The sequence below is a fragment of the Castor canadensis genome, chromosome 7 (genome assembly GCF_047511655.1).
Source record: "Castor canadensis chromosome 7, mCasCan1.hap1v2, whole genome shotgun sequence".
NCBI classification, from domain to species: Eukaryota; Metazoa; Chordata; class Mammalia; order Rodentia; family Castoridae; genus Castor; species Castor canadensis.
This window is the reverse complement of record NC_133392.1, coordinates 52571073-52598305: the sequence shown is the minus strand read 5'-3', so window position 1 is coordinate 52598305 and position 27233 is coordinate 52571073. Positions and strand designations below refer to the sequence as shown.

Here is a 27233-nt window from a genome sequence, read left to right as displayed (position 1 = left end):
TGTCTGTTTACCCATTAGGGAAAAGAGACAGTGCCTTGCTCACTATTGCATTCCTAATGCCTAGTCCCTGGAAAAATGTAGTTATTCAAACTTTGGTGGAATGAATTCAAAGGAAAACATCCTCATATTTAGATAATAAATTCAAGCTTGTTCCCTAAGACTGTTTTTATTTTAACACAAATCAATTAAATACAACAATAATACCTGGTTGCCATTCAATAAACCATTTCACAAGCAGATAAGAAGCATGTCTGATTGATAATTTCAGTTGATCTAATAATAATATTTAGACAATACAGTAATAAAAGACTGTTCTTCATATAAACTTCTCTAAATTGCCCTTATGAAGAATATAAAGGCTTATTTTCTGGGAAGTACTTCAAAGACAGGTGAAAGAATTGATCCACAAGCTTCAGAAGCCAACTGAGTCCAGGATAAGAATGACACAAACCTAAGAAAATACAGACATTTGATCAGGACACTTGGTTTAGCAGAAAGCTATCACAAAGCTAGGTAAATAATCAGATTTCTTTTGTTTGCTCTATGTAGGAGTAAAAAGACCTGAGACCTTAACCTGAATCTATCATATCTATCATAAGAACATGAAAGATCTTTTCTTTACCCTTCTGATATGTCTATTTACCTAGAGAATAGGATATGAATCCTTACCTGAATTCCCAAAGATATGGGAAAATTAATATACATAAGACTTTGGAAAAACTAAGACATGTATATAATATACATGTATATAAGAATAATATAATATTATTATTCTCTTATTATAAGTATCCTAGAGACATATCCTACTTGGGTATTTGTTTCTTGGTATTTGAGACTGTAAATTAGTTTAAAAGGAAAAGCAACAAACCACCAACATCTACCACGTAGCAGATGGAAACTATGGTATAATGACAGCAGCTAATTTTCACTGAATATTAAAACATGCCAGACACAGGGCAAATCCCTTTATATTATTTAATACTCACAACTCTGAAGGATACATGTATCATTATCCCAATTTAATAGATGAGGAAACTGTGATTCAAGGGTAACTCAGAAGTAACTTACCCAGGTTCACATAATCAGCATGAGGAAGTGTGGAGACTAAGCCTAGTTTGTCTGTGTTAAAACCCGAGGCCTTACCATTATGTATATCCATCCCTCTGTGGAAAGAACTGGAAGGAAGAATGTGCAGCCTAATTTTGATCATGGTGTAACTATCATTAAGGACTTAGTCATTGCTGTCATCAATATTCATGAAGTATACACCTGTGTGGCCTGAGGAAGGTTGTTGCATAGATATGTTAATGTGAAATGGAATCTCTGCCACTAACCATAGAAAATACTTCAACCCCCATTTCAGAATGGACCCCAAAGATGACATAAAATTGCCTATAAGAAGCTTGAAACTTCAGTATATTTTACAATCTGTTTGAATAGAGTACTCAGACAAAATTAATTCATGACAACTTGTTCTCAAACTGTGAATTTTTGGGAACATTTCCAGTATTCATTAACTATCAGATTCACACTTCCACCTGTGTGTTGAAAAGTTGTTTTATCAATTCCTAGAGCGAAAGGATAAAATATGTGAAAGAACCAGATTTGTCTCTTTTTCTCTTTAATTTGCAATCCTTAAATGTCAGTAGTATAAGTTAACCATGGTGGTCAGGAGTCTAATTCCCAAACCCCCTCCCCTGTTAAGTCTATAGTCTTCTTTATGTTTATTCATCTGTCATGCTCTGGCTTTCTGTCATGGGGAGCCTGTTTTAACTGAATTATATACAAAGTAGGTATTGTTAGAAAGAGGTTCCTCTCTGTAATCTGTAATAGCTTTTTTGGCCAATAAATATTAAACCTGGCCTTAAAGTAAGTGCCCCTTACCTTAATGCTATTGCTGGCCTTTCAGTGAAATGATGGTCAGCAGAAAAGCTTAGCTAGAAAGAATACAGCTGTCATCTGGACAGTGGATTCACAGGTCTCTGTTTGAGGAGCAGAGATTAAAATGATCCCAATGCACTAGGGGGGTTATGTCCAAGATAAAACTGGTCTTCTAATTCCTCCCTCTGCTATGCTAACCTCATCATGTTCTAGACCTGTTTCTTCCTTCTGACCTGTATCAGGCTAACTAAGCTTGATTAGTGTCTCAACCAGGTTACGAGGGCAATTTATAGACTTTCCTTACACAAATGATATGACATCTACCCCCCCATTCTTCCCACCCCCAACCATAGACTCTACTAATGTGTTCAAAATTTCACAACTTTGGTAATTTAAATGTACTCTATTATTCCTCCTTCTACTGACTCAGACTCAGGGAAAACAGATGTTTTCCATTTCATTTTCCTCCTTACTTGACAAAAAGAGATTTTGGTAACAATGACATTAAAAAAGAAGACTGAAAATAAAGTCTTGAGAAAAGAAGAAGATGAGTAAATATTGTGGCCAAATTCTGACTTTACACACAAGTTGGGATTCATGTGAGAGAAGGAGAGACCAAAGGAAGCGAAGGGCAATGTTGCTGACCTTCCTTTATCTGCATACGGAGAAGACCTGCCCTCAGTGTTCTGTTCATACCTTTAATTCTTCACCTTTGCTTCCTAGCATACGTTTTCAGACATCACACACTGTCATTTGTGTTTACACACGCACACATGCACAATCAAAATTTTCTCATCTTTTGCTAAATATTTTTCCTTTTTTAAAAAGAATCAAGTGTGTTTCCATGAATCAAAAGTATCCCCCAAATCTCATGTGTTGGAAATTCAATCCCCAAATTCATATATTGATGGTATTTGGAGGTGGGTCTTTGGGAAGTAATCATAATTAGATAAAGCAGGGTCCCCATGATGGGACTGGTGAGTTTATAAGAAGCAGAGAGAACTGAACTAATAACACTTGCTCTGTTTCACTGTGAGGAGCCCTCTGCCATTAATAATGCTACAATAAGGCTCTCTGACTCCCCAACCTCTAATACTGTAAGAAATAAAGTTCCTTTCTTTATAAATTACTCTGTAGTATTTGGTTATAGCAACATTAAATAAATTAAGACAGATGTAATTATCCAAATGATTTGTCAATTATCTCTTTTGCATGCTCAGTAGATTAATGTACAGCTATGCCAGTATAAACAGAGACATGTGAGCTTCTAATGACATTTCTAAGGCAGAAGTTAGTTGGTTAGATCAACAAGCAGTTGTATTCTTTAAATTTAAAAAGATTTGTCAAGTAGGGACATTCTTAAATACTGATTTGATGAGCAAGGGAATAGCTTCAGAGAAATGTATGAGAGTCATATTTATATCATTGTGAATTTTCTCGGCAGCAAGGATCTGAAGCATGCTTTTTTTAAATAGCCAGATAGAAAAAATCTTGGTGTGAGCAATTTACACTTGAAGTGACTGCTCTGTCTTTAGAACACTGGGAAAAGTGAGGTGTTTAATGTATCTTCCAGACAATTACAAAGCAGTCCTTGATCAAAACCCTCTGTGAGAGATATTGACAAACCTGCCCAGCTGCAAGAATCTCCTGTAGAGAAAATGATCTATGAGATTACCTGCTGGCGGGTTCATGGGTCAGATTGTCAATATCTAGAGAAGGATCACAGAAATAAACATTTAGTGTTCGCTGAGCTGACATTTATATTTATGGTCCTGTTAAAGCAGTTGGTCAATCAAAACGAGTTAAAGCAATTACAATTTTCTCCAGCTAAATGCAAGAGAAAGAAACTGAACTCTTTGTGATGAGAAGTCAATATAGCAAGATAATTCAAAATTGCATTTTATTCATGTGGAGGGAGTTTGGTACTATTATATCTTGTCACTTATAATTGTCTGATTAAATGAATTCAGTGAAGATGTAGTAATGTAATGAAGTCAAATACTCAATTAGATTTTATTTTTTTCTTCCTTCCCTACATTGTTTGGGATCCCCACAGAACTTGGAGCACAATAGTCCTTTCCCTATTGAATTTGGCTCCTTTATATTTGGCAAATATTTATTCTTTTATCTATGTTTCAATTGGAGCTGCAATGAATGAGCCCATTTTTTATTACTTGACTCCTGCTGTCTCACAATATAGGTGATGTTGTTAGGCATAAAATTATTCTGGAGATGACATAAATCACTAATGCAAGACAGATTGTGCTGAATTCTAATAGCAAATCTCTTTGAAGGAATAAGAGACAGCATAAATGGCAATGTCTGAAGGAGGCTGTGATGTCCAAAATGTTGACTTAGAGCTTGAATACAATCTGGAAAAGTTACAGCAAATTGTAAATTTCTGAAGGGTTAAAAGTAAGGACAGATAAAATGAATGAGCATCTGTTTTGGTGATGTTGCTATATAAATGCTTAAATGGGAAGTAATTAAGAGCTCAGGTTCTATAATAGCCACAACTTCCTTCATCCCACCTATTTATTGCATGACTTCATGCAAGTTATTTTACCTCCGTAAGCCTCTATTATCTCATTTGTAAAACAAAAATAATCATCAAACCTGACACATAGGCTGGGGATGTAGGTCAGTGGTAGAGCACTTTGCCTAGCAAAATGCCCTGGATTTGATCCCCAACACTTCAAAAGAAAAGAAGAAGAAGAGGAAGAAGGAGGAGAAAAAGAAAAAGAAAAAGAAGTTAAGTCTGCTTCATAGAACATGGGTTTTAAATTATGTAATTCATACCAAGTTCTTGGGACAGAGTTTGCACCCAATAAATGTTTGCAATTGTTTTCAGAGTACTGATTGATATTCAGTGCATTTTTTTGAACCATCTATGTATGCAAGAAACTAGATGAATTCAGAGACAACATATGATCTCTGTCCCGTTTAGGGGTTTAGCCTGAATACTTAACCATTACCTTAGTATGTAGACTAAGATGAATGATTGTTTAGAAGAAATGCCATTAAGACTCTGGTATCTTCTTAATGGGACTTCCATTCTGATTATTACTGAAATCTTTTCCATGCAGAAGCAGAAGGATCTCTATAAAACTCTGTAGTGTCCTCCTGTTGAACTTACAAACCAATCTCCTTTCTATAGGCTACTAGGCACTACCTAATATGACATATTTGAGCCCTCATTTGCTGTCACCCTGTCCCTCTTAGGTTTAGTCTTTCCTACCCCAATACAGGGCCTTTGACTCTGTATCTTCTGACCTGTCTGAGCTGTTATTTCTCCTTCTTTTTTTGCCCTGTTAATTCTTAATGCTTCAGGTTTCAGCAATGATTCCACTTTCTGAGGGAAATGTCCATAACTTCCTCACTGCCCACCACCACTATAAACCAATATCGCGGTGATTTGCTCTTAAAACACTCTATGATTTTCCATTATGGTCCTTAAAGATTATTTATACCCATGAACTTTAAAACATAGCTATTTCCCTCACTAAACATAAATTCCTTGAAATCAGGGGCTTATTTTGTACAGAGGACTGTTTTGATCATCATTATATGTCCAGCTCCTAGCATAAAGCATGTCATAAGTACTTGCACAGTAATCACTGAAGAAATACACTAAAGAATAGTTTTATAAACACTCAAATCATAGGCTGGGCATAGTGGTACATGACACTCAGGAAGTGAAGGAAGAAAGATCACAAGTTCTGGTTCAACCTGAGCTACATAGCAAGATCCTATGTTTGAAAAAAAAACTCACATCATGATTATCATACAGATATAAGATGAAAATATGTAAAACTTTTGTTTAAGTCATTATGAAGGAAGCAACCAGGCAGATGTTAAACCAATTCAAAAAAGAAGTAAAGGAAGATATATAGAATTTAGATTTCAAGTACTGTAATAAATGTGCAGATTGAGACAAAACTGACTTCTTCCACAGTAGAGAGGGGAGTGAATTGACTCCCTATCAGAATTTACTTAGCAGAACTTTTTGTGTATTTATAAACAAGAAGTGTTTTGCATTATTCTCAGATATCTACAGTTTGGAGTTATAATATAACTCAAAGGCAATAGAAGGCTAAAATCAGGTAATTTGAAAGTGTCTGCTTTAAACAGTGTGTGATTTTCTACCATAATACACATTTTCCCTACAACATATAGAAATTTTGGGAACACATAGGAGGGTCCATTTCATTTTGGGGTGAGGGTATGAGAGATTTAAGAAAACTTAATATAGAAGGAACTGAATTCAGTTAGAAATTCAGTAATGGTAAACCACTAGACACTTTTGAGAAGAGTGCTAGAAAAACCTTTCCAGTAGCAATGGAAGAGCCTGTGAGAAAAGACAAGAGGCTATTGCAGTAGCCCAGGGTAGAAAGTTCTGGAAATGGGGAAGGAGAAGCCTTTAATTCTGGTTCTGGCACCAGAATTTCATCCTGTGTCACTTTGGACTAATTTATACATCTCTTTAGGTCTAATCTACTTTCATCCCAGAAATACCTATTTAACATTTGGCACCACGGATAAAATGGTGAAAAAAATCATGGATTTAGGTTCTAAGGCACCAAATGTCTGCATAATATGAAAATGTTGACTTCAGAAAAGAGCTCCCAATCTCAGTAAGAGTTTTAGTTACAGGTGTACTTCCTAACACCATGTTAAATTTGGAATAACCGTCCTGTGCCTATGATGGGGATTGTTCAGTACATGAATAGCATAGGAACCAGAATCCTCATTATACAACTAATATTTTCTGATTGTTTTCTAGTATGGAGGTCAGCAAACTTTGAAAAGGGCCAGATTTTAACTACTTTAGGTATTTCTAGCTATACTATCTCCACTGCAACTATTCAACTCTGCTGTTGTAGCTTGAAAACAGCCACAGCCTATTTGTAAACAAATGGATGGACCTGTGTTCCAACAAAACTTTATTTTTAAAAGCAGGCAACAGGCCATATATCCTCCATGGACCATAGTTTTCTAAATCCTGTGTTGAAAGATAGATGACTGGGTACAAATGAGATCACTGGAAATATCATTAGTGATAAGAGTCAACATTAGGCAAAGATAACTTTATTTACCTTTTCCCCATATATTGCCTTGCACATAAATTATCAGAAAATGCACTGTAAAAGAAAGAAACTTAATGGAGTCTTCTGTGAACACCCAGAGAAATTTGTAACTCTCTTACAGCATTGATCACACTCTACCTAGATTTAGAGTTATCCATGAAACTGTTTTTATTTTTTTTTTAGGAACTAAACTCTTATAGGGTAAAGACCATGCTATTTTTAATCTTTGTTTTTCTCCTTATTAGATGCTAAAAGATGTGTCCTGAATGAGTGAATTATTTCTTCTATATTTTTGTCATTGCTTTAAATTTCATTTCCAATCTTTAATGGTGTCAGTGAAATACAAAAGGCTTCCTGTTGAAGATGTTCAGCAACATCTTAGCAGTGTTCTTCAAGAATGAGACATCTTTTGGAGCAGGATACTTGCCTGTGATCGTCTCTGAGTATCTACTCCTCTTCCTTCTCCCTACTTTATGTGGCTACTCTGGAATAAGTGATTATTTGCTTTGGTAGGAAATGTCCTCTTAGTGGCTGGCCATGACCCATTTAGCATAATTCAATGCAGTGTTCATATATTTCCCCCTGGGCTGTCCTTTTTGCTTAAATGTCTGAGAGCTTTTGCTTTATGTAAGGAAGGCCCAGTGCTTTGTCGTGGGTCATTTTATATACACCACAGACAAAAAACTATCAATAGAAAGGAATGGCAGCTGCATCCACATTTCTCATTTGTTTTTTTGAAAAGTTTTCCTTAACTGTTTTTTTCCTTTATGAGAATACTAAGCTCTCATTTCCCTGCCTACTAATAGATTTTTCATGAAGTGATTTTTTTTTTCTTTTCTCTCTCTCTTTTTCTTTTAAGCAGTACCAGATGTTGAAAGAAACTTTCTCTGATTGGTGTCCAGAGGAAACAAAAAGCATGTATCATTTCAAAACTGACCTGCACAGGGGGAGAATGGACCAAATGAAGGCTGCCAGAATTAAATGCACTGCAGATGGCATAAAAGGAAAATTCTGGAATTGTATGTTTTTACCCCTGTGCTCTCATTGTTCCTCTTCACACCTGATTACAATGTTAATTTTCTGTTAGGAAGGAAAGATAATGTAGGAAACAGAACAACCGCAAGAAAAGGATTTTATTTGACACTCATCTCCTGGCTTATTATGTGATCCTAGGCCAGAGTTTACCAAAGGAGATCCACATTTAGTCTATGGAATTTGGAGGGATATCTTGAAGGCAGAATGGGAGTTTTGAGTTTTATAGCCAAGAGTAATAAGATGGTCCCCATTTTTCAGTGGTTCAAGTTACGATTTTTTGAGTTTATTTTGGGGAAAAAGTGATACAGATTCAGTAGGAATCATAGTTCAAATTTTGAACTGTGATCTTTTCTCAGGCAGTGATATGTGGTACTATATTCTATCATGGTGCTGGGAAATCATGATATCACTAGAGTAAATGACCAATCCTCTACCATGGACTATGTTTCTAAGCTATGTTTTAAGTGCATTTTTTTTTTGCTTGGAATATTTCACATTACCATGAGTTTATTGGGATGTAACTTCATCATAAGTTGAGGAGCATCTGTCTGAATTACTATATCCCTACAAAAAATATTTCATAAACTGAAATGCAAACCCCAAGGTGATAGTATTAGAATGTGAAGCTTCATGATTATATCATGAGGACTCTGTCTTCATAAATGGGATTAATGCCTTTATAAAAGGGCTGGAGGAAATCAGCTGGGCCTCTTACCACTCTGGCTTTCATCATGAACAACATGGTATTCAACCTTCTGTCTTCTGAGGACTCAGCAAAAAATTAGGCCTGTGATTTTTAGTATCATTTATTCTTTGGGATTTATAAAGTGCCAGCTGACTGCCTAGCTGATGTAATGTGGCTTAGATGGCATTTAATCTTTTGTGTCTTGCCTCCAAAGTGTATGTATGTCTGTTTGAAAACATGGCACATACCTGAAAAGTTAGTAAACAGGGTAATTCCAAACCAGTAGCTAAGAAAATAATCACTACTCAATGTTTTTAAAACCATGTGTGTTGGTGCCCTAGGAGTCCCTGAAGGTACTACAGGGGCCCTGTAAGGGAGGAATGGTTAAGGAGAGTCAGCCAGGAAGCTTAATTTCCTATTCCAGATTTAGCAAAAAAATATGTCACTTGAAGACAAGATGGTGGTATTGCAAAATGCTGCAGTGACTGACAGATTCATGTATACCCGCTAAAGGAAATTGTGTGACTGTGGTCCCTATTTGTATGGTGTTTCTGATATGCAGAGTACTCCTTCATACACTTACATGAGGGAGAAGCAGGGAAATGGATGGCCAGGTAAGACAAGAACTGAAAATTAGGAAGAGATGGGAAAAAGATTACATAGGAAGCTACTTAAGAAATAGGAATGGAAGACAATCTTTGCTCCCATTTCCTGCATAGAAAGCAGTAAATGTTTCTCCCTCTTTTCCTCACCCTCCAACTATACTTTATCCTGTTATACTAAAATAAATTCTTGCTAAAACTTCAACAATAAAAAAAAAGAAATAGGTAAGAAAAAATGAAATCAAGTGGGACTAAAAGAACCAAAGTTCACAGGGCAGCTAGCTGATAGAAGGAGAATTTGAGGAGGTTTTCATGAGCAAAAGGCTCTGAGGTAGTAAGAAGTGGAAGCAAAGAGAAGAAAGAAAGAGAAACACAAGAAATGTTAATGAGATTATGAACTAATACAGTTCAAGTGTCTTGGATTAAAAAATGAAGCTCTTTTATCTAATATTGTTTAGGACTGTGCTTTGTTTAAATGCTGTTCCATGTAAATATTGAATTATGTATGTTCAGAATGAAAGAGATAATACGCAGATAAATGTAATGTTTGCATTAGGCTTTTTGAAATACTGCAAATAACTTGAGGACCCCACTATTACCTTCCAGCATTCTGAAGTGTTCAAGGACGCCAGGTTTAGGATTCATTCCTTAGATGATGTTGATAAAACCGTGAAGAACTCTATAAAATCTCAATTAAGAAATCCAGTGAGAGTAACAGTGTTTAGTATTTTTACTGAACTTGATAAACAACCTAAAGTGGTTTGCATTTCCTTTCTTTGAATCTCTTGTCACCAGGCCTTGTAACTTGTTTCTAGTTGCTATAGAAATGGTGCAGGCAATCTTGACTGATTTGTTTAGAAGAATTCATATTCTGACATCATTGCCTTTAAAAGCAACATTCAGATTATTTATGAAAATTGGGTCACTGTGCTGTGTGGTAATTATAAATGCTGGTCTTTTAATCAAAGGCTATGAATATGACACTTCTGATTTAATCTTCATTAAGTTTGATGGGTCCCTTGAGGTTATTTTTTATCTGGTGTACTACGTAATTTATAAGTTTCTCTCTTCCTTTTTACTTTATTTTGTGATTTTATTTATTTATTTATTTGGTGATGTTTCTCTTTGTACCTTTTTCTGACATTTCCTTTCTTCAACACTTAATAGTTGACTTAAACCAAAGACAGAGTCTTTGATTTCATCTATACTGCTTTCTGGAACCACTCATCTTGCTGCTAACAACCATTTCATGGTGGACTGTCTTAAGGGACATGAATAAATGGAGAAAGAATTCATTGCCTTCCAGAATCATCTCCTCTCATGAATTTATGGCCCTTAGGAGGCCCAGGGCATGATTCTGAGGTAATTCTCTCTACATACTGTGACAAGAATGAACTTAAGAGAACCTAAAGTGCTCTTTTTTTGCCACAGACAGGTGAGGGGGTCAGAATGCCTTCATTTTTCTTCTTACCTCAAGGAGAAGTTTAGCTGTTCCTTGTAATTAGAAGCATTCAAAGGCAGTCTTGGATAACTCAGGTATGGATAACCCAGGACTCATTACCACAGATCAAATAATAATGCCTTTTTTAGAGACTACTAAAATATCTCACTTCCAATTTCCTTATAGATTTGGTTTCATCCTTGTGTTTAATTCACTTTGTCATCTTAATATGTAAAATTATGAGATCAGTTTTGTTGAAACTTGTTTTCCATAGAAAAATGTGAGTTTCATCTGTACATATTCTGGAGGATGGCTGTATTTTTGCGTACGGAAGTCTCTGCAGACACATGGTTGACTGCTTAATTTAAGAGGACTTGGATATAAGGAGAATTTGTTTTGAACAAATCCTATGATTCTTATTTTTTCTCCCCGGGGTCAACAAAGCTGAGGTCATTGAAATTGTGGGAGACAAAGAGAATCCAGCCATCTATTTTTGTGGAGATTTTGGTGAGTATGAGGTACACTCAGACCTCTTTCTCTACTTTCCTCTTGCTCTCAACAAGGTTTAGAAATAGAAGCTGACTCTTACAGCCTTCTCAATTCTGCTGCTGCCAACTAAGACATACCTACACTATTTGGCCTCAACAAAGACAGTTCCCTATTCTTCTTTTTTTTTCAGTTCTCCAATTATTTGCTTATTTATTGATGATTCATTCAGTTGTTCAGTATTTGCAGAAAAGCTTTCGATGGACTCTTCAAAGCCTTCTTCTCTCACTTTTAAGCCTCCCTGCAAATTTTTCCTCCATTGCTTTTAAAAATTTCAGAAAGGTTCTGAATCTGACACCATTCTTATCTAAGACAATCTCAAATCCATTTCCATATCCAAATTGTGATTTTGAGAAATTATATTGCAAAGGCTCAATATGATAGGGGAGCTTTGAAAAATAACTTTGTTGCATATATTTATTTGTTTAAAATGCAACTATACAAAGGAAGCTGATCAGAGAGCTTGCCGGGAACTTTTTAAACTCTTCATCCAAAGCACTGGACTGGGGCTGAGTCTATAGTTAGTGGTAGAGAGTTTGCCGTAAGTATGTGTAAGCCCCAGTGTTTGATCCCTACCCTTGCAAAAAATAAGAACAAGAAGTCTAGAGCACTGGTCTGGAACACCAGAAGTGTTAACACATATACACACACGGACACACAGACACACACGTACATATATACAAACATACCCATGCCTATACATATGCACACACACAGACACAGACATACATTCACACATATAGGTCTATGTCTAGATATTTAGTTATAATCTTTGGAAGCATTCATTGACAGGCCAATGCTTATTTTCAAATTAACTTTCAGTTCATTCATTAAGAAAATACATGCAAGTATTAGAATTGCATAACCAACCTATAATTTTTCCTTTTTTCTTGTTTTTGAGAAGTTTTAGTAAAACCAAACAGGGGAAAACAATTGGCTTTTCTTTCTTATTCATGTGTCCTTAATCATGAAACCCAGACAGTATGAATCAGTAAAAAGTGGCCTCTGAAATAACCTTTACCAAAACAATCAAGTCAATCCAAATAATTCACGGACATGTTAGTCAAAACTGTCAAACCAGTTTTTCAAAGAAAACAGGCATTGTCTGTGAAGTAGATTACAGTTGTATTTTCCTCATAACCAAGTTTAGATTAAATGCCACTGAGATAAATGAACAGAAAACAGGACAGAATTTAGAATCAGTTTTTTCATGATCATATTTTGCTATCTACCTGCTTCCCTAAATGCTTTTTCTTCAATTATATTTTATTCCCTGCATTGTTAGAGCTGTTCAATGTCACACATTTACAAATTTCACAACATTTTTAACTAGCTACCATAGGTCCTATTAACAAACTTGTAAGTTGTTGAGGAGGAGAAAAGAAGGTGGTTACACTGGACAAATTCAGGACTCATTTTTTTCAAAGAAATTTTAATCACATTTTTTCCAAATTAGAATATTAAGTGGCTTGCCTTTAAATCTACTTGATGTGGACTCCAAGATATCATTGTCTGGACTGACAAGAAATGCAAGTTCAAAAGAGAATCTTCTCCCCTGTCTCCTTTTTCTTTCTTGTGCCTCTTCCAAAAGTTGCCTCAGAATTTTGTAGTGCTAGAAAAATAGAATCACCAGTCTTTTCCTGCACTGTTCACCAGATGTACCTGTAGCAAATCCATACTACTTTCTAAAAAGCCAGCTGCCTTCTGTTTGCAGCGTTCTCTTCAAGGTCAAGCAAGCCACAGTGCACCATGAAAGGTTTTCTCATTCTTCTGGAGCATTTCATTGATTTAGTTACCAGTTACTGCATTTAAAACATCTCCAGTACCTTAACGTAATAACAATAATCTGTCTTGCTCTTGGGGTTGACTGTGCTCAGCTAGGTGGTTCCTGTTCAGGGTATTTCATGAAGCTGCAATCAACTGAGCTGGTATCCTCTTGAAGACTTCTTGCTTACATACCTGGGATCTGGACTGGGTATGATCAGGAAGGGGGAAGCCAGGATAGCTGGAGTTCCTCAGGCATCTTTCTTTGTCACTGTGGTCTCTTTAACTGTTCTGTCTACAGGACTACCTCACAGTATCCAGACTTCATATATAGTTGGTGCAGGCTCCCCAAAAGAGTTCCCCAGGAAAATCAGCAAAAGTGACTCTGTTTCTTGTCTCCAAAGTCATTTAGTGCCACTTCTACCACACTTTTCTCTTTAAGGTTCACAGAGGCTAGCCCAGTTTCAAGCAATGAGTATCAAAGGATTTGAAACATGTTAAAAACCACTAGACTCATAGAGAATAATGCTGTGTTTCCACAACCATTTTAATACTTTCCAGTTTGGAGACATCTCTTCTTTTTCCTTTAAACATATTTTTCTTCTTCCATCCTCATCTTGGACACCAAGTTTTATTCCTACAATAGCATCAACCAAGGTTGGTAAATAGAAAGAGTCCAAAAGTTCCTCTAAGTATTGATGCTGGTAAAAGTACTTGGGTAAAGAAGTAAACATTTACCATTAAAAAGTCAAAGAAAAACTATAAATAGCCACAAACCCTGGAAATCATTTCATAAGACAACAGTGAGTGGTAGGGATGGAAGCAAATGATCCAGAAGGGACCAGCTGCTATTCTGTTCTAGCCACTTGTTGCCACAATTCCCTGGATTACCAGATTCGCTAATTTTTCTAGAAAAGTCAGAAATTTGTATGCTTATATGAAACATCATAATTGTTAAATGCTAGTTACTAGTATGAATATTTTCTAAACATCTCTTGGGCCAAGAAAATTGTGGTATTGGCCATATTCAGTCTTTAGATGCCAGCTTGCAATCCCTTCCTTTTATTTCAGAAAAGGTAGGAAAAATTTATCTCAGGCTATTTCTGATTTCTGCCTTATCAAAATCTTTAAGTCCAAAACTCAGGAAAGAACCAATCTATTCATGGGGAAATGAGAATCTATAGGGAGAAAAATTTAAATTAATATTTCAGTAAAGTATCCTGTAACACAGTATATGCCAAGAGTCAAGAGTCAGTTGTCTAGTGGCCAAATCTGACTTGTTGTCCTGTTTTATAAATAAAGTTTTATTGGAACACAGCCACATTCATTTTTTTTATTTGTGCATTATCTGTGTCTTCTCTCATGATATGATGTGGGCTAAGTAGCTGCAAAAACTGAAATATTATCTAGCTCTTGGCATAGAAAAATTGCCAATTCCTGCTGTATTTAATTCTGCACAGTGCCACTGGGGTTAAGAATCAGCAATTTAAAAGTAAAAGCTCTTAAATCGATTTGCTAATTTTGGGGCTATAATGGGGATGTTTCCATTCTAAGGAAAGGGTTGTTTGTCTGGATTGCAAGTGGGTTTTCCTATGGAGCCTGGCCTGTAATTAACAGGTGTACTCAACCTTGACTGCTTTCTCTGTGACATGATCATTAAAGCTCATAACTCAGCAGTTTTATTCTAGTCAAGGGGAAAAATAAAACACATTTCTGGCTGCGTTTTCCATCCCCTTCCATGGTGTCTTTATTTAATAATCAATTGCATCCTGTCACTTTAGAGAATAACCTTTGCCTATCAAGACTAGAATGCTTACAATGATAATATAATTCCTAAGTCTTTAGGTTTGTATAAACATGCTCATTAAACAGTTTCTTTTAAAAAAGAATCAACTATTTCTTAATAAAAAAATCATCCTTACTTTCACTTTTTTTTGGTAGTACTGGGGTTTGAACCCAGGGCCTTGTACTTTCAAGGCAAGTGCTCTACTACTTTAGACATGACCCCAGCCCTTTTGGCATTTACCAGTTTTCAGATAGGATTGGCACTTTTGCTGGGGGCTAACCTTGGACTACAATCCTCCTATCTCTGCCTCCTGCATAGTTGGCATTACAGGTGTGAGCCACTGTGCCTGGCTTGTTCTTTGAGATAGGATCTCACTAACATTTTGCCTAGGCTGGCCTTGCACCACACTCATCTTATGTCAGTTTCTCAGCTAGTTAGGATTGCAGGAATGAGTCACCATGCCTGGCCTTTACTCATACTTTTTTACAGAAACAAATCCTCATGACACTGTGCATGGTAGAAACAGTCAATGACCATGAGTGCTGCTTTTCTTCCAAACTACACAATTTGGAAAGAACTGGTCAGGTTTATAAGCACATCAGATTTTCAACAGAAAAGCATTATCATTCCTATAGTTTTAGTTGAAGCCTGTGCTTCATATCAAAATGACATAAAATAAAATGACTCTTGGACTTCTGGTTTAGAATTAAGGTGGCATAGGCACTTATCCATATTTGTCCCACTAATTACAGCTCAAACCTGTATACTAAGTGTAAAGCATGCATAAGCATTTACCTTGTGAGGAGACTCTTGGGGCTCAAGGAACAGCATGATGACATCAGTGTAAGTGAAAACATAGCCTAGATGTTCACCCCCATCTGCAGTAGTGGATGGAATTCCCCTTCTTCTGCCACTGTGGTGTCAAAAGAGGCCTGTAAAAATAGAAACCTTAAGTAACTTCTGTAGTTCCATATCATAATACTCAAGATATCCAGAATGCAATAGACAATCAATCATCTTAAGAAGTAGGAAAACTGAAATGAGAAAAGACAATGGACAAATGCCAGCACCAAAATGACACAGATGTAGGAATTATCTGATAGCAATTTTCAAGCAACCATCATAAGAATGCTTCTATAAGCAACTGCAATCATAGATGAAACAAACCAAAAAGATCCCATAGAAAGAAAGGAAAAAAGAAAGAAAACCTAAAGAAACAAATCAACAATTTAGAACTGAAAAAAAAAAATAACCAAACTGAATGCATTCAACAGATGGGTTCAAGGGCAAAATGGAGAATATGAAGGGAAAAAGCTCAGTGATCTTGAAGATAGAAAATAATTGAGTATAAAAAAAAGGATCTAACATTTTGGAATTTCACAAGAGGAGAGAGAAAGTAGCACTAAAAAGTATTCTGATATTTGACAAAAGTTGTAAGTCTATTGATTCAAAAACCTTAGAGAATCTTACATAAGATGAACCAAAAATACTGTACCACAGTGCATTATAATTAAATCTCAGAAAAGTAAAGGAAAAAATCTTGAAATTAACAGAAGGGAAAAGACACCTTAACCTATGTGGAATCAGAAAGAGGTAACATGTTTTTCAGATGCTGAAAGAAAACTGGCAATACCAAAATGTATATTCACCAAAATTATCTTCCAGAAAAGGAGAAATGGAAATATTCTCAGATTAAATAAAACTAAGAGGATTTATCACCTGTAGACCTCTCCTGAAGATGGTTCCTGAAACAGAATGGAAGTGATGAAAGAAGGAATTTTAGAACAGTAAGAAAGAAAAAAATGACAACAGAAAGACCAAAAATATGGGTAAGTAAAATCTACTTTTCTCTAGTTTTCTAGATGATGTTTGATGGTTGGAAGAGAAAGGTGTAACAATGTGATGTGGTTCTTAATATATAGAGTAAATATGTAAGACAATAACCATAAACAGGAGAGGGTAAAAGTTTTGTAAGACAGGTGATCTTTATAAACTTCTTTCAATCTGGTCTGTGTCTGTATCCAACTACACATATGACAAAATGGCTTGAACTAGATACAGAAATGTGCACCAATGTCAACAATGTACTTTTGACATTGGACTTTGCATTTGTATTTTTATAGTTGCATAAGGTAGCCTAAATGTTCATGTCCCTCGCAAACTCATGTGTTGAAGTTAATCCAAAATATAAAGGTACTTGGAGGTAGGACCTTTGGGAGGAGCTAGATCATAAAGACAAATCCTCTATGTATAGGATTAGTGGTCTTATAAAAGAGCCTGAGAAGAGATCCCTTGCCCCTTCTGCTACCTTAAGCTATAGGAAGAACAGCAGTCTATGAGCCAGGAAGTGATATCTCACTAGACGCTGCATCTACTGGCACGTTGATCTTAGACTCTCCAGCTTGCAGAACTGTGAGAAATAAATTTCCACTACTTATAAGTCAGCTAGTCATTTGGTTTTATAAGCCACCTTGTCTATGATCAAATGGGCTGAGATATAACTGTAATAACTGAAAGGAACCGGGTGCGTTATATCGGACCCTCTCTATATTCAGAGTTGCAATGCTCTGAAAATCCATATTTTTAAAAAAATTTTTAATTCCTCTGGATGAATACAAGATTTCTCTTTGAATGGTAAAAATGTTCTGGAAATGGATAGTGGTTATGGTTGCACAGCATTGTGAGTATGCTTAATGAAAGTGTATACTTAAAATAGTTAAAATGGTGAACTTTATGTTGTGTTATATTTTTACCACAATAAAAAAGAAGGCTTTAGAAAAATTGCTTTTTCCTAGGATTATCAAATTTAATCTTTTAGAAAAAAAAATGACCTAGGCAGGAACACAGAAATGCTGTGGAACTGCTTGACATGGGAAATTGGCTCAATTGCTGTGTTCATTTCATTCTCTCAACATCTAGCATTTAAAGTGGATTTATTTTTTAGATTAAAAAAACAAAAAGTAAACATTCCATTCACTCCTCATCTTCCCCCTGAAGATGTTTGATGCCATCTGGTGACGAGGTAAAAAGATTGGGCTTTTGGAGGAATTAGTATGAACTGCTTAAGGTAGTAAATTAGCACAGAGGTTTTTAACTTGCAGTGACAAATGGCTTTGGGCTATGATCAAGTTCTACAAATAGATTAAGCTCTTTTTCTTCTTAGGAAAAAACTGGCCTGTCAAGTCCTAAAAATAGGTTGGTTGTTAATCACCTGGCCTATTTTCTTACCATTATTTTTTTAATTCTCTTGGTCTGATCTCAATAATTCTTATTCACCTAATTAAGAAATCGAGTATACAATTCTTTAATAAGAACTTTGTCTGATAAATTTTCTCCTTTAAACATGTTTATGGTTTCTTATGCCAAAAAGTACAGTTACAAAAGGAAGTAGAATATCTAAGCAAATTCAGACTCAAGGAAATTTGGATGGCAACAAGCTATTCAAAGTTCTTTCTTAAACTTTGCCTGCTGCAGTTTTCCCCAAAAGCTTTTAACTTGGGATTAAATTTAATAACGTTTGAACTTTAACAGTGAACATTATTAGGTCTGCTAAAGAGCAACGTTGGGAAATCCAATTGACACCTGTATTTTCTCCAGTAGAACCTATACTTACATGTTGTAAGACCATGGCAGACATACTAGCCTCCTCAAGAAATTTATGTTTTAGTGGCAAATTTCCCGCCACCTCTTTAGATAAGAAAAGTTTTACTGTAATTGATTCTGTTCACTTGATTCATTTCCCTGTAAAATGAAAATCTTCACAATTTTCCAGGCAAAATATCTGAGAGAAAGCTGGCAGGTCATCCTACTTCCCAAGATTAAAAAGACACCACTGACAAAATTAGTTCTTTTATTTTATTTACATCCCTTCTTGTTCCAGAGTGTATTTAAGGTGGTTGTAAAAACAACAGGAGCTGCCATTTATTAAGTGCTGCATCAGAGGCAGAGACCGGGCTGGACATTTTTACATGGAGGTTTGGAACCAAACAGACCTAGTTCAAAGTGCAGCTCCACCACTTACTACTCTGTACCGCATACCAGTCCTTCACCCTTTCTTAGCCTCTCCTGTGGTAAAGTGGGGAGAGGAGAACTGCTGCCATCTCATAGTGGCAAGGTTCAACTATGATGCTGTGAACACTTTCATGCAAGCCCTAACATATAGAAAGTACACAGTTAAGGTAAGTCAAATCTCATTAATTCAATCCTTACAATTTACAAAATATATGGTGTTCTTCATTAAATAGGCAAAGGCTTAGAGAGATTCAGCAATTTGTCCTGAATAGGCAGGCTTTGAATCCATGTTCATCTGCTCCCAAAGCCTAAGATTCTTTTCCCAACTGCTTTGATTCTATTTATTCTATCCATTTTATTTATAGTAAGAACACTCATGAAAGCCATATTGCTGGAGATTAAAAAACAAACTCTAATAAGGGCTCATTAGCTCTCATTACAGCTTTCTCTTCCAGGAATTCTCTTCCTTTACTTATTCTTCCTAGTTTAACTAAAGCAGAGATTTTAATGTTTGGATCACAAAATTTCCTCAATTGTGATTGGTCTTGCTGAGAGAAAGAAAGCTTTAGGATTCTGGAGGAGGACACAGGGCCTCAAACACCTGGGACAACTGCTTACACTTGTCATGCTCATCCTTTTTCAGCCCACGATAGACAGAATTGGATCCTGAACAGGGCCATTTGACTTGATTGATGCAAAATCAAATTGGAGCTCAATCAAATTGGAGTCATACTACAAACTACTGATACCACTCAGGACAGTTTATTACATACTATTGTTCAAAAACAAAGACATACACGATACATGGCTGCTTCCATTGAAACAACATTGTCATTCCTGGAAAATTTACACATGGACATCTCCCCATTCTGATTTCCTTTACTAATTGAGCTTTACTTGTTTATGCCTTATATATTTAATGTTTCACTTTTTCTTTACTTGGACAGGCAAGATTTATTTCTTCTTATTATTCTTCCTCCTTCTCAATCATCATCATTATCATTACCACCATGTTTTCCCATGCCTCCCTAATCTCATCCTTTCTTTCCTCTTGGAAGCTACTCTGAATATAACTTAAAACCTCTTTTACAATAATTTTCCATTCAATGAGTAAGACTGAAAATTCATGCCTAGGACCCCTCCTGTTTGGAGCACGTGGTATAATTTTTGTTGTTAAAAACACCTGTTACCTTATAAAAATGTATTTTCCCAACTATTGCATGATTCCCCTCACTTGTCTATGTGATTGAAAACCCCTATTTTAGTTTTATCGTTGTGGCTGTCACCTTTGTAAATTACAGAGCTAGCTTCATGAAACACCACTGCAGCCAGGAATTCATTTCAAACTGATATTTTTGGTGTGACCACATGTGGCCCTATTTGTTCATGGAAACCTGCAGGAATGGGAATGTGGACATTTTAAAATCTCACCAGGTTTTCATCTCTCTTGCTGGGCTGTCCCTCTGCTGACACGGACCATTATTTTCTCCTCACTCGCTCAGCCTCTCTGATTTGCTTTCTTCAACTCTACACATTTCTCATCAGCTTGTTGTGAGCTCTGACACATCCCAAATAAGTTATTTATTTTGACAGTTGTGTGTGTAATACATCTAATGTGGGATGGACCTATGAGTCAGATAACCAGTTACTTTAGTCCTGGGAAACAGCTTCATTATCTTGTGAAATGTACTTTCAACACTCAATCCTAACAAGTAATGAATGATATTGTGTAGCAAGTTTGTGGCAATTACCTTTGGAAATGAAGACTCCCTCTGGTGCTATTGATAGATGCAAGGTGAGACCCTTTCTCTTGTAGAAGTCTGGGCTTCTGCGTGAGACCAGCAATCATGCAATGAAAGCAAAGAACATTTGTGAGACTGGATTGAGGGTAGTGACCTGTCTACCCTTCTGCCCTGTAGATCTCTGGTCCTATTCACTTCAGGTTCAGCCTTGCCCCTGGCTTGTAGACCAAACTTAATTCTAATTAGAGGGAATTTACAGCTCCTTGGGCCAAAAGTTCTGCTACTTTCCCTCGGATCAGCTTTTATTTGGTTCTGTTGTGGCCACGAAGTCTGACTTACATAACTGGACCATTCTTGTGTGCCCCTGGCAATGGGTGCTGTCTCTTTTCCATTGTTTGTTCTATTGAGCAGCATTTGCAGCTCATTTGCAGGCACCCAGGTTTCAAATGCTCGTTCTTTCTTGTGGATGCATTTGTTATTTCTTCAGAAGACTCTTGAAGGTCCCTCTCTATGGGAGATGCTCACTAGGATTAGTTTCTTTAGAAATTTCTACTTGCAGAGGATTAGTACAAGGTGAATTAAAATTCATCGAGGGAAAAAGAATTCACCTTTTTCCTAAAGCAACCTCCTCTCCCTATCTCCAGGGAGGGAGATGCTGCTGGAATGAGCTCTCTTTATGAGCTGTGGCAACATGGCTATCAGGCCTGTCCCAAATTTAGAGTGCATGGCACTTTGTGTCTTATTGTTCAGCTATGGATATTTGTCAGCAACTCCAAGGAAACAGAAAAATGTACAAATTAGCACTTTGTATTTTCACTTTATGATAGTTTTTGTTGAATGCCAATAATGTTCCAAGCAGGTATCATTTTATTTAACTCTCACTACTGCCCTGTCAGTATTGTTATACCCATGTTTTAAGCAAAGACATTAAGTATTTTGTACATTACTAAATTTGTCCTAAGTTATAAAACTAATATAGGATATGCTACCAATAAACAACTATTTCAGCAGATATTATGTTCTAAGGAACTTTCTGGTTGCTGACTATACAACAAAAGGCAAAACTTGCTATTTCCTGTCTGTGTTTATTTGCCCTGTATTATGAAGTGAGGTGGAGTGTAACTCAGCATCTCTTTAAGTTCAGCAACCATTACAATGCATGCAGTAGGAGCTCAGTAATCACTTACAGGTTGAACCAGTCCTCATCAGTCATCTTCTAGGTCAGTGATTCTTAACCACACGTGATTTTGCTCTACAGGACTTACTTGACAATGTCTGGAGATATTTTTGTTTGCCATGACTGGCATCAAGTGGGTAGAAATCAGGGATGCTGCAGCAGAACACATACACACACACACACACACGCACACACGCACACACACCCCCCAAAGAATTATTCAGGCCCAATTATCAGTAGTGCCAAAGTTGACAAATGCTGCCTTAGGTCCTGGCCTTCAATCTTGGTGTGCCAGCCACTATTTTAGCTTTGCTTTAATCAATTTTATGATCTTCATAATGAATCCTTTCCCAGTTTTGTGAGGATAAATACTATAAAATCACTGTCCCTTCATAGCTGTGATTTCATGAGTCACAACAAATCCAACCCATAAATGTAATCTTCCAGGAGACGTCTTCTGAAGCTGTGATCTTTCTATTTCCTATGATATTTTACTTCTTGAAAGTTGGTCTTGGACTGGACTAAACCCAAATTTATTAATGAACAGAGTCAGCATCAAATGCTGTGACTGCTAAGCTTCTGAGACAGCTCATTTTCCTAGAACTGTTCCAAAGGAGAATAATTCACAGAGGTAGGCTCTCAGTGTCTGTATCTACTGCTAACCATAGTGGGAAAATGCCTGAGCCTTTAAGATTTAGAACCTAAGTCAGAGGAACACAGGAGCTGGAGACCTTATGAGCCAAGCTAAGAGGCTTCAGGAACTGCCCGTGTCCTGACCTTCCCAGAAGCCTGGAGTTTCAGCATCTTGAGTCATTACTCTCCTCCCATTTGGGGTTTAACTAGTTGAGCTTGATTTCACTTGCTTGCAACCTAAACAACTGTGTATAACCCAAAGCAAAACACCATACCATACCTCTACTTACTTGTAGAAAAAATTGAACCAGCTTATAAGAAAATTACTGGCATGATGGAAAACCAAAACTATCTTTAAAAAGCCATTAACAGAAACCAAAATACAAAAAACAGTGAATTTGAGTGTAAGCAAATATTATCTTCAAATTGTTTCTTTATTTTCCACTTATACCACTCCCAGAAACATACACATGATTTCCTTCTTCATTCAAATTACACGACAATACCATATTACAGATCAGTGGTTCGACAACTCACTTAGTGCACTACCAATTCATCTCTGCAGTTCATCTCCCTCTCCTAGGCTATTCTGATGCAATAGTCCTAATGAGAAGCCATCCATAATTTTCAAGAGCTGAACAAAGTATTTTGTAGCCATGATAGAGAGTCACATTAGGCTAGTGGTTCTGCAAAGTTATGCATTCCAAGGACCCAGCAAAATCTATGGTCTTACTCTACAAGAAAATGCACAAATACCTTTTCTTCTACTGTCAGTAGAGGAATATACGTGCCCTCAAGCCTGCTCATAACCCTTAGTTAATACTGCTGTTTATAGACACCTTAAGGCAATGGAGATGGTGAGGTAAGAAGAAGTAGTTAAAAATAAAGTATGTTAACTGACCAAGAACAATCATTTTAGTAAAAGGTCACAGATATATGAACCAATAGTTTTCCAGACACTCTCCTTATCTTTCAGCTTTCTTCTAACTGACCTATAATACAGTCTTCTAGCTCTTTTTCTCATGTTGAATATAAATAAGAATTTACTTACCTCAGAACTCACAAGAATTTAAGTGGGATCTACTTTTTAACCTAAGGCATAGGGCACAAGTTACAATTTTAGTCCTTTTGGTGTTGAATAACTTTAAGTTACATATGTTTATTCATTCATTAATTGGGTTAACATATGAATTGCCTGTTATTTCTAAGAATTTGCTTGATAGTATGTTCAGGAGTTGTATAAAATCCTGGAAGGTAGAAAATGTGGAGGAAATGCCTGATTGAGTCTTGCTAAACCTAACTCAGTCTCCTGCTTCTCAGTGCAAGTTGCATCTTCAAGGAAATATTCATTGGTGGGTGGCCAGCTATGAACATTCACTGGCCCTGAAGAATTGGGAATCTTGGGTATAATGGTAACAACACAGGATAGAGTTCAGAGTGTGTGGGTTCTAGGCCCAGCTCAGTCTTTTCCTAGTTGTATGAACCGGGATGAACTGCTTAATTACTTTTAATCTCCATTCTCCATCCAGAAGGCAATGACAGAGAACATGTCCCTCATGAGTGCAGTCCTTAGCATGAAATGAGATAGAATAAATGAAAGCATCTCTTGTCAGTTATAAATTACTATACAAATGCTATTATTGAAGGCAGCCTGGCATAGAGAAACGAGGAATACCAGACTTCAAACCTGACCCCTGTCATTTAATACCAATGCCATCTTGGGGAAGTCATCTAATCCTACAAGTCTTATTACACTCTCCTGTGAAATGGGATAGCTTTTCTTATGTTGCAAGATTTTTGTGAGGACTGTATGTGAAGTGCTTATCACGGAATTTGATGCATAGTGGGCACTCAAAATATATTATCATCTATTCTCAAATAGTATTAATAACCAACATTATTTATTAATAGTTTATTAATAATTTATTAATAATTTATTAATTATTTATTAATAGTATTAATAAATAATACTATTTATTAGTAGTAGAGGTGGGTTTATAATGATCCAGTAATTATCACTTAACCCATATCTCAGGGGACACATTGCATGGCACACATTTGCAAAGAAAAAAAGGATCTGATTTAGATGAGTCTTTGGTTGTCCTGAAATTGGCCACAAGAAATTTAGCACCACCCCAACCTCATTAGAACAGGGCTTAAATGATGTACTTGATGTTGGAGTAGCTTCTGTTAGTCCTATCATAGTCAAAGCAAATGGTAGAGAAGAGAAGAGGTTGTTGACTTAATAAAGTTCACTTCCTTACAACGAGACTCATTTGAAATCTAATTTAAAGTAGTGGTACTAGGGTATGTTTTTTTCATATTTCTTTAAAAATTCTTAGAACTTAAATGATCATAAAAGCTCTACTTTAAGAAATAATTATAGTTTTAAACAGCTGCTTGTAGTTTTAGAAAGCTGCTTTCCCTATCCTCCAAAAGGTCAACTTGCTTAATGTAAAAACATCTGGCAATTACCTTGGATTCTGACGTCAATCCCTCAGGCAATGAAACTTCTAATATTCCATTAGGAAGTAAAGATCACTGGGATATTTGACTGCTCATATGCTAGGATTGTTCTGACCCTGAATTTTTATAACAACCATGAGTCCATGACAGACATATTGCATGACTGCTGCAGTGCTCTGATAAGCCCATCTAAGCCATTTCGCTTGGTATTACTAACCCCTTCTAGAGAGCTGGGACAAAAACATTCATTGATCACTGTGTATCCAGCCACTGTGATCATCTCTAGGGTAAAAATGATGAAAAGATATACATGGTCCATGACTTCATGGCTTTTTAGAGTCTAGAATTTTTAATTCAAATACAGAGACCTGAGAACTGGTGCTTAAGGTTAGAATGTTGAGGAACCATGTAAGAGGCTTTGAACCTGAATGTATTTGAAGACAACAAGGCTTAATTGAAAGCTTATTTGAGTGCCTCCTCCACTGAAAGACTTAGGACATTTCACCTTCTAAGAAAGGAATGATTTTACCTCAAAAAAGAAAAAAGAAAGTAAAGAATCACGTGGTGCTAAAGTTGACCTTAAAAGCAATGTCAGCCTTTCAGAAAGACAAGATAGGGAGATGCCCACTTTGATGAACACAGAAATGCCTACCTGCTTCTAAGTATTTCCCTAGCAACTCATGGTGCCTGACATTAGCACCCTTGAGTTACTCCCTTCAAGCTCATTGTTTTCCTCAGGACCACTGGTGACCAGAGTGTGGTCCTGAACACCATCACAAAACATGGGCAATTAGTTTGCCTATTACTTGGCAGAGAATGGAGCCCCACTGGAATTATCAAATGGGATAAGCTGGCATTTTTAATGCTAGTTGGTAAGTACTCTACTTCAGAAGATCTTGAGGGTATAGGACACTTGGAGTCAGGCTCTGAGGACAAACTGTTGCACCACCCAAGAAAGCAAATGGAGAGCATCCTTGCTGCAACTCCCCAGCAGATATAGCTGTCCAACCTGAGCCTGTGCCGGCTGAGTCCAGATACAGCCTCAGGATTCTTCATCATCTGCCCTTCCAGGAAGACACTACAATCATTTGAACTGGGAAGGGAGGAGAAACCAGTTGTCTTCCAAGATCATCTTTTCTTTTCTCCTTTGTGCAGATTTTCAGGCTAATTTTCCTAGGAAAAATTATATCTCCAGTTTGAAAACATTCTGAAAAGAAAATGAAGCAGAAATTGAAGATTGTTTCCATCCTTGATGGTTTTGGTAAATGATTTGTTTTTAGAAGTTTCTTCCTAGGATTTATATCATTTTCCTCCCACCTTACCTCTCTTGTGTCCATTTTGGAGAAAAGCACCTCGTTCATCTTTGGGAGACAGTAATGCAGAAACTGTAGCTGAGCAGATTTTCCCCTGAGGATCGAAATATTTGTGTTAAATGAAATGAGAAATCTGCTAAGTGGCGGCATGTGTCCCCAGGGAAGGATATTTTGTAATTCTGAAAAATTCCTACTGAATTTCTTCTCTTGCCAAGAAAAGAGGAATGATTTCTATTAAAATTACTTCATGTCTGAATTACTCTCTGCCCCTTGGGAACATATAACATTACAGCTTTTATACTCAGTAATTTAGAAGGACAGGGGACACCTTATTTGGAAAGCATGCAGACTTAACACGAAATGTTGGGAATTAAGTATTTTCACCACAAAAGTCTCTTTTTGAAATTTTTGCACTTAAACTGTTCAAATTAAAGCTCGTTTCAGAGCTGGTTTCTACAATTGTCTGGATAACTCCTTTTAACTTTGTAGCCTAATGTCACCATTCCCTGAAGCTGCAGAGAAAATCTTTTGATTGATGTTTGAGTTGTACCTTTTACAGAAACCAGAATAGATGCCATCGCTTTAATAAGGTGGTTTCATGCTTTGAAGCAGTCAAATAAAATTGGGAAATTTTATTAAATCTTATGTATTTGCTTCTGTATATGTTACTAGTGGGCTTAGACTAAAGGCTTTGGAAAGGCACAAGAAATAAAAAAATATATGTTTAAACTCATGAGCCAACTGCTATCAAGTATTATGCATTCCACTGGCACTGTGTTGGGAAATACTTTGAGGCCAAATTCAGGTTCAGGGAAAAAAAAAGAAATAAGTGGCATAAAAGATAAGTGTTGTGATATGAACCCAGGTAGCCAATTTTAAAGCTCAAACACTAGACATAATTGTCATCATCCCTGGGCATATTAAATATCAAGTGCTCTCTGATTGCTGGAATTAGAGTTTTGTTTTTCCTAATTTTCTATAGTAAATACATATTGTTTTTGTAATAATAATATAACTCTTTTAAATTTTTATTTTAAAAACTGAGAAATTGATTTGGTCATTTT

General features: G+C 36.5%; 1 long non-coding RNA gene across 2 annotated transcripts in view; it reads left to right on the top strand.

The window, feature by feature from the left end:
- The first annotated feature begins 7309 nt into the window (after window positions 1-7309).
- Window positions 7310-27233, top strand: part of LOC141424799 (uncharacterized) — a 38687-nt gene continuing 18763 nt past the window's right edge. For both annotated transcript variants that reach the window (XR_012449713.1, XR_012449712.1), the window contains exons 1-3: window positions 7310-10826; window positions 11006-11238; window positions 16493-16656. This is a non-coding gene — a long non-coding RNA (uncharacterized lncRNA). The remainder of the gene's footprint in view (window positions 10827-11005; window positions 11239-16492; window positions 16657-27233) is intronic.